Below are 10230 nucleotides of genomic sequence, written 5' to 3' on the forward strand. Positions count from 1 at the left end.
TTCTTCACCACTAGTGCCACCTGGGAAGCCCCACTTCTTAGTTTAAATGGTAGCAATTGTGTGCTAAAATTAATTTTATAATATCATTTTTGCACAGTTCTCTCTCATTTCCTTTTGTTTTGAAATAAAAGTTCCTAAGATATTTCTCTCTTTATTCCTAAAGATGTGACAAGGAATCCAGAGTAAACCCTTACCTTACCTGTAAATTCCAATAGGTATGCCATTTTTTTTTCCTATATTTTAATCTTACTCAAAGGCTTTTCTAGAAAAGTTGTACTTTGGACATGTTATGTTTTTGCCAAAATGTCCAGGCTGTGTTTGCATGATGTCAGAAATATGATGCTTGAGTTTTCCTTTATCTGTGAGAAAAAGTTGACCTTTTGTGCTTTTTCTACTTCCTGGTGAGTCATCCCTCTTTCTCTCAGGTTTGTCTCCTCAGAGGCAACAACTTCTCTCGTTTCACTGATTTGGCACTTGCCTCTTCTTATCCAGGCTCTTCTTCAAAACCATAACACCACTCCATCCCTGAGCCAGCGACTTCTCTGTGTGACCAGTTACTTGTCAAAGCCTCCATTTTTACATATGAAAAAATAAAAATAACATTTCATTTGTCATTCACACTATTAAATGAAAGAAAACCACAAATGAAAGGTTACTAGCCATGGCAATCTTCTCCAGGAAAGAGGTAATGGTCAAATAATGAGAACTTATTTGATCACAAAAATTCATAGGTCACATTTTCTCTTCTATTTTTTTTCCTCCAAGAATATACCTTGAAATTATCCAGGATCCATCTTTCTTTCTTTCTTTCTAATACAGAGTGATAGAATGGAAAAAAGTAGAAATAAACTTTCTCCAGGCGTTGCAAAGCTTACATATGGGTTTAGAGTGGAGAGGGACAAGTAGTTAACAGGCTGTGATTCATTTGTTCAGCAAACATTAACCGAATGCCATGTTGGTGCTATGTTACTGCTTCTACAGGACAAAGAAATGTCCCTCTGGGATGTTCGCTCACTTTGTGGAGGTCAGCAGTCCAAGCAGCAGAGCACATATGTTTCCACAAGTTACAGAAAAAGGATACACGAGGATCCTATGTCTCTGTTCACTGATTCTAAGAGCTGAGCTAGGCCTTTTTATAAATAATAGTAGGAAATAATAAAACTCCATTAGGAGAAGGCAGTGATTGCATGTTCTCTTCTATTTAGGTGTATTTTTAATAAAGTCTTCCTTTGAACTAGGTTTCAGCATCAAGGCTGGTAATTTTTCATGCTTCTTACTTCCCTCTAGTCTAGAATTACTTAGTTTTTTGTTTTTTTCCTTTTGTTTTCATGACTGCAAAATCCTTGAAGGAAACATACTGTTTATCATGCTTTACAGGAACACATGTCTGTCTACTCTACCAACATTTTTTATTTTTATTTTTAATAGAAAGATTTTTTAGAATTAAAGAGTTTTCATTAGGCCCAATTGGGCTTCCCACCTGGCACAGTGGTAAAGAATCTGCCTGATAATGCAAGAGACATAGGAGACTTGGGTTTGATCCATGGGTTGGGAACATTCCCTGGAGGAGGAAATAGCAACCCACTCCAGTATTCTTGCATGGAAGATTTTCTGCCTGGAAAATTCCATGGACAGAAGAGCAAAGGGGTTTCCTGGGTAGCTCAAGCCATAAAGAATCTGCCTGCAATGCAAGATACCTGGGTTCAATCCCTGGGTCCAGAAGATCCCCTGGAGAAGGGCATGGCAACCCACTCCAGTATTCTTGCCTGGAGAATTTCATGGACAGAGGAGCCTGGTGGGCTATAGTCCACGGACTGGCAAAGACTTGGACACAACTGAGTGACTAACACACACACACATAAGGCCCAATTAGAAGTCTTGTTATAATCCAACAGAAGAATGGTAGCATATAAATTATTAGATGAGATCATTATTTTCACCTGGAATCTGCCAACCCTCAAGAATGACTATTCCCCCTAGTGAGCACTATCTCATGTTTAAAATGAGTATGTTTTCCATCATTTAATACTTCATGTAACATGGGTGCCACTCATCTGACCTATGAATCATGATATTTATTGCTTATATGTATTTACACCTCTTCAAAGTTTGGCCTCATGATACAATTAAATGAATGGAATATACTTGCAAAATTTTACAGTGACAAAATTCAATACTATTTTGAAAATATAAATAATTAAATCTTGGGCTTCCCTGGTGGTCCAGCAGTTAAGAATCCGTCTTGCAATGCAAGGGACACTGGTTCAATCCCTGTTCCGAGAAGATCCCACATGCTGTGGAGCAACTAAGCCTGTGTCCCACAACTACTGACTCTGCACTCTAGAGTCCAGGAACCACAACAAGAGAAGCTACAGCAATGAGAAGTCCATGTACCGCAACTAGAGAATAGTCCCCACTGTCCGCAACTAGGGAAAGCCCACGCACAGCAGTGAAGACCCAGCACAGCCAATAAATAAGTAAGTATTTGCAAAAATAAGTAACTCTTAAGGCAAGCGGGATGGTTTCATAGGAAAAGTACAGTCTAGAGTTAGAAGACCTGGATTTTGGTTCTAGCTTTCCAACTAGCTAGCTGTGTAACTGGCACAAACCATTTAGCTTCATTTAAATTCAGTGCTTTATCATAAAGACATAAGGCTGTATACTTTCAGGGCTAAAATTCTAAAATGATGGAATTCTAAAATTCTAAAATGATCCCTTTCCATGTCTAACTGACCAGCTATCTAAATACATCAACTGCTTAAAATTTTCTGAGCAAGTGAAGGAATGCTTTGCATTTTAAATAATATTTCTGTTAAAGTTGAAAAAAATGTGTGAAAACAAAGTGGCTCATAATCTCACTGCTCTGATAACTAAGGAAAAGACACGTGCAGAGTTTAAAAAGAAATCTGGATGAATAAAATGAAAAAATGTAAAATAGCTATCTCTATCCCTAACAGTTGCCAATTCCACATCCTGAGAGAGAAACATTGTTAACATTTGGCCACAACTCCTTTAAAAATCATGGCACACTGGGAAATATATGAGCTGCTTAAGTATTTCCTAATATAGGCAGATCCTACCATGAAACTGCACACACATCATATTTTTAAAGGGGAAATCATCATTTTAGAGAACATTTTGAAATATTAGAGTGTTAAAGAGCATCTGCCAAAATGCTTTCAAATGCCTATGCATGACTGCAAATATTTTTTCCTGTCCTATATATAGACAGTGGGTTTCCCAGGTGGCTCAGTGGTAAAGAGTCTGCCTGCCAAGCAGGAGACATGGGTTCGATCTTTGGGTTGGGAAGTTCCTCTGGAGGAGGAACTGGTAACCCACTCCAGTATTCTTGCCTGGAGAATCTCATGGGCAGAGGAGCCTGGCGGGCTACAGTCCATGGGTCAAAAGAGTCAGACACTACTTTGCAACTAAACAACAACACATATAGATGGTAAGGACAGAGTTACATTTGGAAACAAGGCAGTGGGTTTTTTCAGATAAGCTTTTCTCTTAAATAGGTACCTGCAGGATTGGTGTTTTTAAATAGTTTTGAGTATAATGTTTAATTTGTGATTCCAAATGACGTAAGATTTCTTTTTTTTTTTCTTTAGTAAGGTCATTATTTTCCCCAAAGTTTAAATGAAACATATAAAGAACAACCCAAAGAACCAGAAACAGAACAAGCTTACAGCTTTACTACCACTAATAGTACAGAGAGTTATCTGGAAAACACCTCAAATGTTCTCTGAAAAGGCAGCAGGGTTTCTGAAAGCTCCACAGGAAAACCTGGGTGGTAACAATAGAAACATCTGTTCTGGAAAACCGACTCCAGAATGAATTACCACTCAAGGTGAGAAAATCAAGCACTCTTTGTACTTGTGGGAAGCCCAAAATGTACGTCCCAGCTCTTTGGCACAAATTAATAGGGCTCCTTGAGGTAACGTTTGCAATTCATGCTGGCAAGATGAGCTCTATGCTGATCTTAAAGGAAATTAGACTCCCCAATATTTAGCAACTGCAGGATTCACATTTTCAAAGCAAAAAGGAAGTCTCCCTTAATGTAAGGGAGTCAAACCAACATCAGTACTCAAGTATAATAGCTGTATTAAAAAAATCATCTTTAAATACAAAGAAAAATTCTGCTTGAGTGTATTAAAGACCACTAACAAAAAGAATATTCTTTAAAAATCAGTCCACCCCTATATTCATAAACGTATGGCAGTACACTGTCACAAGATCATAAGTTTAGGGCTAGGTTTCCAGGGTTTAAATTCCAGTTCTGAACCTCATTTGCTCTGCTATCTTGGGGAAGTCCTTAGCCTCTCTGTCCCTCAATTTCTTCAGCTGAAAAATGGGGATGACAACAGTTGCTGACTCAGGGCTTCCCAGGTGGCACAGTGGTAAAGAACCTGCCTGCCGGTGCAGGAGACACAGGAGACATCAGTTTGATCCCTGGGTCAGGAAGATCCCCTAAAGTAGGAAATGGTAACCCATTCCAGTATTCTTGCCTGGAAAATTCCATGGACAGAGGAGCCTGGAGGGCTACAGTCCATGGGGTCACAAAGAGCCACACACAACTGAGTGACTGAGCACGCACATAGCACATAGTAGCTGGCTCATGGGGTTGTTATTTATATTAAACATGTTAATACATCTAAATCGCTTGCCTGGCACAGAGTATGTGCTATGTATTCACAGTTATTATTTTTATTCTTATTCAGTGGGTCTACATCAAGTGCATGGAAAAGGTTTGAATAAAAAAATAACAAAAATATTTTTAAGTTAAAGAACAGTTTATTCAAAAGCAATGTCATTACTGAGTATTAGCACAAAAATTAAGAAAAAATTTAAGAGTAAAAAAGATCTGTATTCTGCCATTAGACCCTAAAAATATGTGCAAGATATTTTAAAACATTTGTGTGCTTAGAAATCCTCTATTTATGAATCCATTTTTTTTGCATAGAAATCATATGCATACAAATAGGAAGACTTACACTAGAAGGGAAATTGTTGAATTACTTAAAAAATAAATTTTACAGCCTTTCCTGGGAATTTCTTAATGAAAAGGCATAAGAAGATAATGAGAAAGGACCAAACAGATGTTAGTTTCCCCTGAAATTTGCCAAACTTTTACAACGTCATTATGATAGATTTCCACTTGGGTCTCCATAGTTTAAAAGTAAGTGGGACATTTGGATCCTGAAGAGAGCAGAGATGATTAAAGGGTTGGAAAGCCAGGCTTATAAGGAAGGGATCACAGAAATGATGTTGGTTGGCCAAAAGGAGAAAAAGGCTGTGGGTGACTTAATTGCAGTCTTGGTGTGTATAACAGGCCTTATAAAGAGGCTAGGGACCAGATGTTGTTCCCCAGTGAAAACAGAATGAGATGGAATGGGAGGGAGCACTTGGACTGTGACTTCAGATACATCTTTTGAAAGTGCAAAAAATTTTTTTTGAAAAGAGCTATTGAGTAGCTAAACCTTTGTTCACTCAGCCAATATTTATTCAATTCTTCCTCTGTCTTAGATACTATATTAAGTGCTGGGGATTCATTGATAGGTAATCATTCACATGCAGACATAGAAATAGACAGAGTAGGATTTTCTCTTTGCCTGAGAATTGTCCTTGCAGTAGACTTGGCCTATACCGACAGAGTGTAAGGAAAAAAAGACAGCTGAGTAGGGAAGGCAGTCGTGGTGCTTTCTGCACTGTCTCTCACATCGCACAGAAATGCACGAGTTTCCAGAGATACCATAGAAGGCACTTAGGTGGGCTTCTTGGGTTGACAACCTATCCAAGAGGACTGCCCCAAGGGTAAGGAGAAACAGCAGAATATTCCGTAGGATGTACCACAGGAGCTGGGAGAGCACTGGGTTGCAAAGGAAAGTGGAATGGATCTTTCAGCTCAGGGAATTAGTCAGCAGGTTCCCCTTATAGGCCCACTACCTAACCAAGATGCATGCTCCCTGGAAGAAAAGCTATGACAAAGCTAGACAGCATATTAAAAAGCAGAGACATCTCTGCTAACAAAGGTCCATATAGTCTAAGCTATGGTTTTTCCAGTGGTCATGTACAGATGTGAGAATTGGACCATGAAGAAGGCTAAGCACCAAATAATTGATTCTTTCAAATTGTGGTATTGGAGAAGACTCTTGAGAGGCCCGTGGACTGCAAGTAGATCAAACCAGTCAATCCTAAGGGAAATCAACCCTGACTATTCATTGGAAGGACTGAGGCTGAAGCTGATGCTCAATACATTGGCCACCTGATGCAAAGAGGCGACTCACTGGAAAAGACCCTGATGCTGTGAAAGACTGAGGGCAAGAGAAGAGAGTGACAGAGGCTGACATGGTTGGATGGTATCACTGAGTCTGAGCAAGCTCCAGGAGATAGTGAAGGACAGAGAATCCTGGTGTGCTACAGTCCACGGGGTTGCAAAGAGTCGGACGCGACCTAGTGACTGAACAACAAAAATCTATCCAAGAACTGACCTCAGAGCCACCTTCCAAATGACTGCCTCCCAGAGGCACCAAAGCAGTCTTGGATTAGCCACAGAAACAATAGCAACCAAAAGACAAAAAGGGACACAGAGGCCAGTGAACTGATATCAATAATAAGTTAAGTGCTACTGTCAGATGAAACAAGTTATCCATCATCTGTCAGTCAGGAAGATATTAATGTGTATACCCCTAAGCTTCTCTTTGCTAATAAATGTCATTCTTAAAGCTCTGTAAGATTTCAACTGGTTTTTCCTCCCTCTGGGTCAGCTAGAAAAACTAACTTGTATTTTCATAGCTTTGGCTTAAACTGTATTTGTTGGGTCATGGTAGAGAGGTCTGACAGAAATGTGGTCCACTGGAGAAGGGCATGGCAAACCACTTCAGTATTCTTGCCTTGAGAACCCCATGAACAGTATGAAAAGGCAAAAAGATAGGACACTGAAAGATGAACTCCCCAGGTTGGTAGGTGCCCAATATGCTACTGGAGATCAGTGGAGAAATAACTACAGAAAGAATGAAGGGACGGAGCCAAAGCAAAAACAACACCCAGTTGTGAATGGGACTGGTGACAGAAGCAAGATTCGATGCTGTAAAGAGCAATATTGCATAGGAACCTGGAATTTTAGGTCCATGCATCAGAGCAAACTGGAAGTGGTCAAACATGAGATGACAAGAGTGAACATTGACATTCTAGGAATCAGTAAACTAACATGGACTGGAATGGGTGAATTTAACTCAGATGACCATTATATCTACTACTGTGGCCGGGAATCCCTTAGAAGAAATGGAGTAGCCCTCACAGTCAACAAAAGAGTCCGAAATGCAGTACTTTGATGCAATCTCAAAAACGACAGAATGATCTCTGTTCGTTTCCAAGGCAAACCGTTCAATATCACAGTAATGCAAGTCTATGCCCCAACCAGTAACACCGAGGAAGCTGAAGTTGAACAGTTCTATGAAGACCTATAAGATCTTCTAGAACTAACACCCAAAAAAGAGGTCCTTTTCATTAGAGAGGACTGGAATGCAAAAGTAGGAAATCAAGAAACACCTGGAGTAACAGGCAAATTTGGCCTTGAAGTACAGAATGAAGCAGGGCAAAGGCTAGCAGAGTTCTGCCAAGAGAACGCACTGGTCATAGCAAACACCCTCTTCCAAAAACACAAGAGAAGACTCTACACATGGACATCACCAGATGGTCGACACCAAAATCAGATTGATTATATTTTTTGCAGCCAAAGATGGAGAAGCTCTATACAGTCAGCAAAAACAAGACCAGGAGCTGACTGTGGCTCAGACCATGAATTTCTTATTGCCAAATTCAGACTGAAATTGAAGAAAGTGGAGAAAACCACTAGACCATTCAGGTATGACCTAAATCAAATCCCTTATGACTCTACAGTAGAAGTGAAAAATAGATTTAAAGGACTAGATCTGATAGACAGAATGCCTGATGAACTATGGATGGAGGTTCATGACATTGTACAGGAGACAGGAATCAAGACCATCCTCAAGAAAAAGAAATGCAAAAAAGCAAAATGGCTGTCTGAGGAGGCCTTACAAATAGTTGTGAAAAGACAGGAAGCAAAAAGCTAAGGAGCAAAGGAAAGATATACCCATTTGAATGCAGAGTTCCAAAGAATAGCAAGGAGAGATAAGAAAGGCTTCCTCAGTGATCAATGCAAAGAAGAAGAGGAAAACAATAGAATGGGAAAGACTAGAGATCTCTTCAAGAAAATTAGAGATACCAAAGGAAAATTTCATGCAAACAGGAGATCAATAACAGACAGAAATGGTAGGGACCTAACAGAAGCAGAAGATATTAAGAAGAGGTGGCAAGAATACACAGAAGAATTGTACAAAAAAGATCTTCACGACCCAGATAATCACAATGGTGTGATCATTCACCTAGAGCCAGACATCCTGGAATGTGAAGTTAAGTGGGCCTTAGGAAGCATCACAACGAACAAAGCTAGTGGAGGTGATGGAATTCCAGTTGAGCTATTTCAAATCCTGAAAGATGATGCTGTGAAAGTGCTGCACTCAATATGCCAGCAAATATGGAAAACTCAGCAGTGGCCACAGGACTGGAAAAGGTCAGTGTTTATTCCAATCCCAAAGAAAGGCAATGCTAAAGAATGCTCAAACTACCACACAATTGCACTCATCTCACACGCTAGTTAAATAATGCTTAAAATTCTCCAAGCCAGGCTTCAGCAATACATGAACCGTGAACTTCCAGATGTTCAAGCTGGTTTTAGAAAAGGCAGAGGAACCAGAGATCAAATTGCCAACATCTGCTGGATCATCGAAAAAGCAAGAGATTTCCAGAAAAACATCTATTTCTGCTTTATTGACTATGCCAAAGCCATTGACTGTGTGGATCACAATAAACTGTGGAAAATTCTGAAAAAGATGGGAATACCAGACCACCTGACCTGCCTCTTGAGAAACCTGTATGCAGGTCAGGAAACAACAGTTAGAACTGGACATGGAACAACAGACTGGTTCCAAATAGGAAAAGGAGTACGTCAAGGCTGTATATTGCCACCCTGCTTATTTAACTTATATGCACAGTACATCATGAGAAATGCTGAGCTGGAGGAAGCACAAGCTGGAATCAAGATTGCCGGGAGAAATATCAATAACCTCAGATATGCAGATGACACCATCCTTATGGCATAAAGTGAAGAAGAACTAAAGAGCCTCTTGATGAAAGTGAAAGAGGAGAGTGAAAAAGTTGGCTTAGAGCTCAGCATTCAGAAAACTAAGATCATGGCATCCAATCCCATAACTTTATGGCAGATAGATGGGGAAACAGTGGAAACAGTGGCTGACTTTATTTTTCTGGGCTCCAAACTCACTGCTGATGGTGATTGCAGCCATGAAATTAAAAGATGCTTACTCCTTGGAAGGAAAGTCATGACCAACCTAGATAACATATTAAAAAGCAGAGACATTACTTTGCCAACAAAGGTCCGTTGAGTCAAAGCCATGGTTTTTCCAGTGGTCATGTATGGATGTGAGAGTTGGACTATAAAGAAAGCTGAGCGCCGGAGAATTTATGCTTTTGAACTGTGGTGTTGGAGAAGATTCTTGAGCGTCCCTTGTACTGCAAGGAGATCCAACAATTCCATCCTAAAGGAGATCAGTCCTGGGTGTTCATTGCAAGGACTGATATTGAAGCTGAAACTTCAATACTTTGGCCACCTGATAAGAAGAGCTTACTCATTGAAAAAGATCCTGATGCTGTGAAGATTGTGGGCAGGAGGAGAAGGGAACGACAGAGGATGAGATGGCTGATGGCATCACCAACTCGATGGACATGGGTTTGGGTAGACTCAGGGAGTTGGTGATGGACAGGGAGGCTCTGTGTGCTGCGGTTCATGGGGTTGCAAAGAGTCGGACACAACTGAGCGACTGAACTGAACTGAACTGAATGATTTGAAACTTGGAAATCAAACCACTTGATTTACTATTTACCCAGAATATTTAAGAAAATTAAATATTGTGTTTTCTTTCACAGAAGTTCTCACACCTTCACCAACATGCACACTCGCTACAGTGGAGGCTGTGATGTGTCACCCCCTCTCCCCACTAAGGGCAGAGGCTTGCATTTCCCCAGTTACTTGCAGCCTGGCTTAGAGCTGAGTCCTCTCTGAGAATTTCCTTGAGGTGGAGGGAGTCACCCTCACAGGGTGCATCAGCACTGGGGCAGCTGACTGGGGGA

This window comes from Giraffa tippelskirchi, chromosome 10 (genome assembly GCF_054371585.1).
Source record: "Giraffa tippelskirchi isolate mGirTip1 chromosome 10, T2T-mGirTip1v1.2.pri, whole genome shotgun sequence".
NCBI lineage: Eukaryota > Metazoa > Chordata > Mammalia > Artiodactyla > Giraffidae > Giraffa > Giraffa tippelskirchi.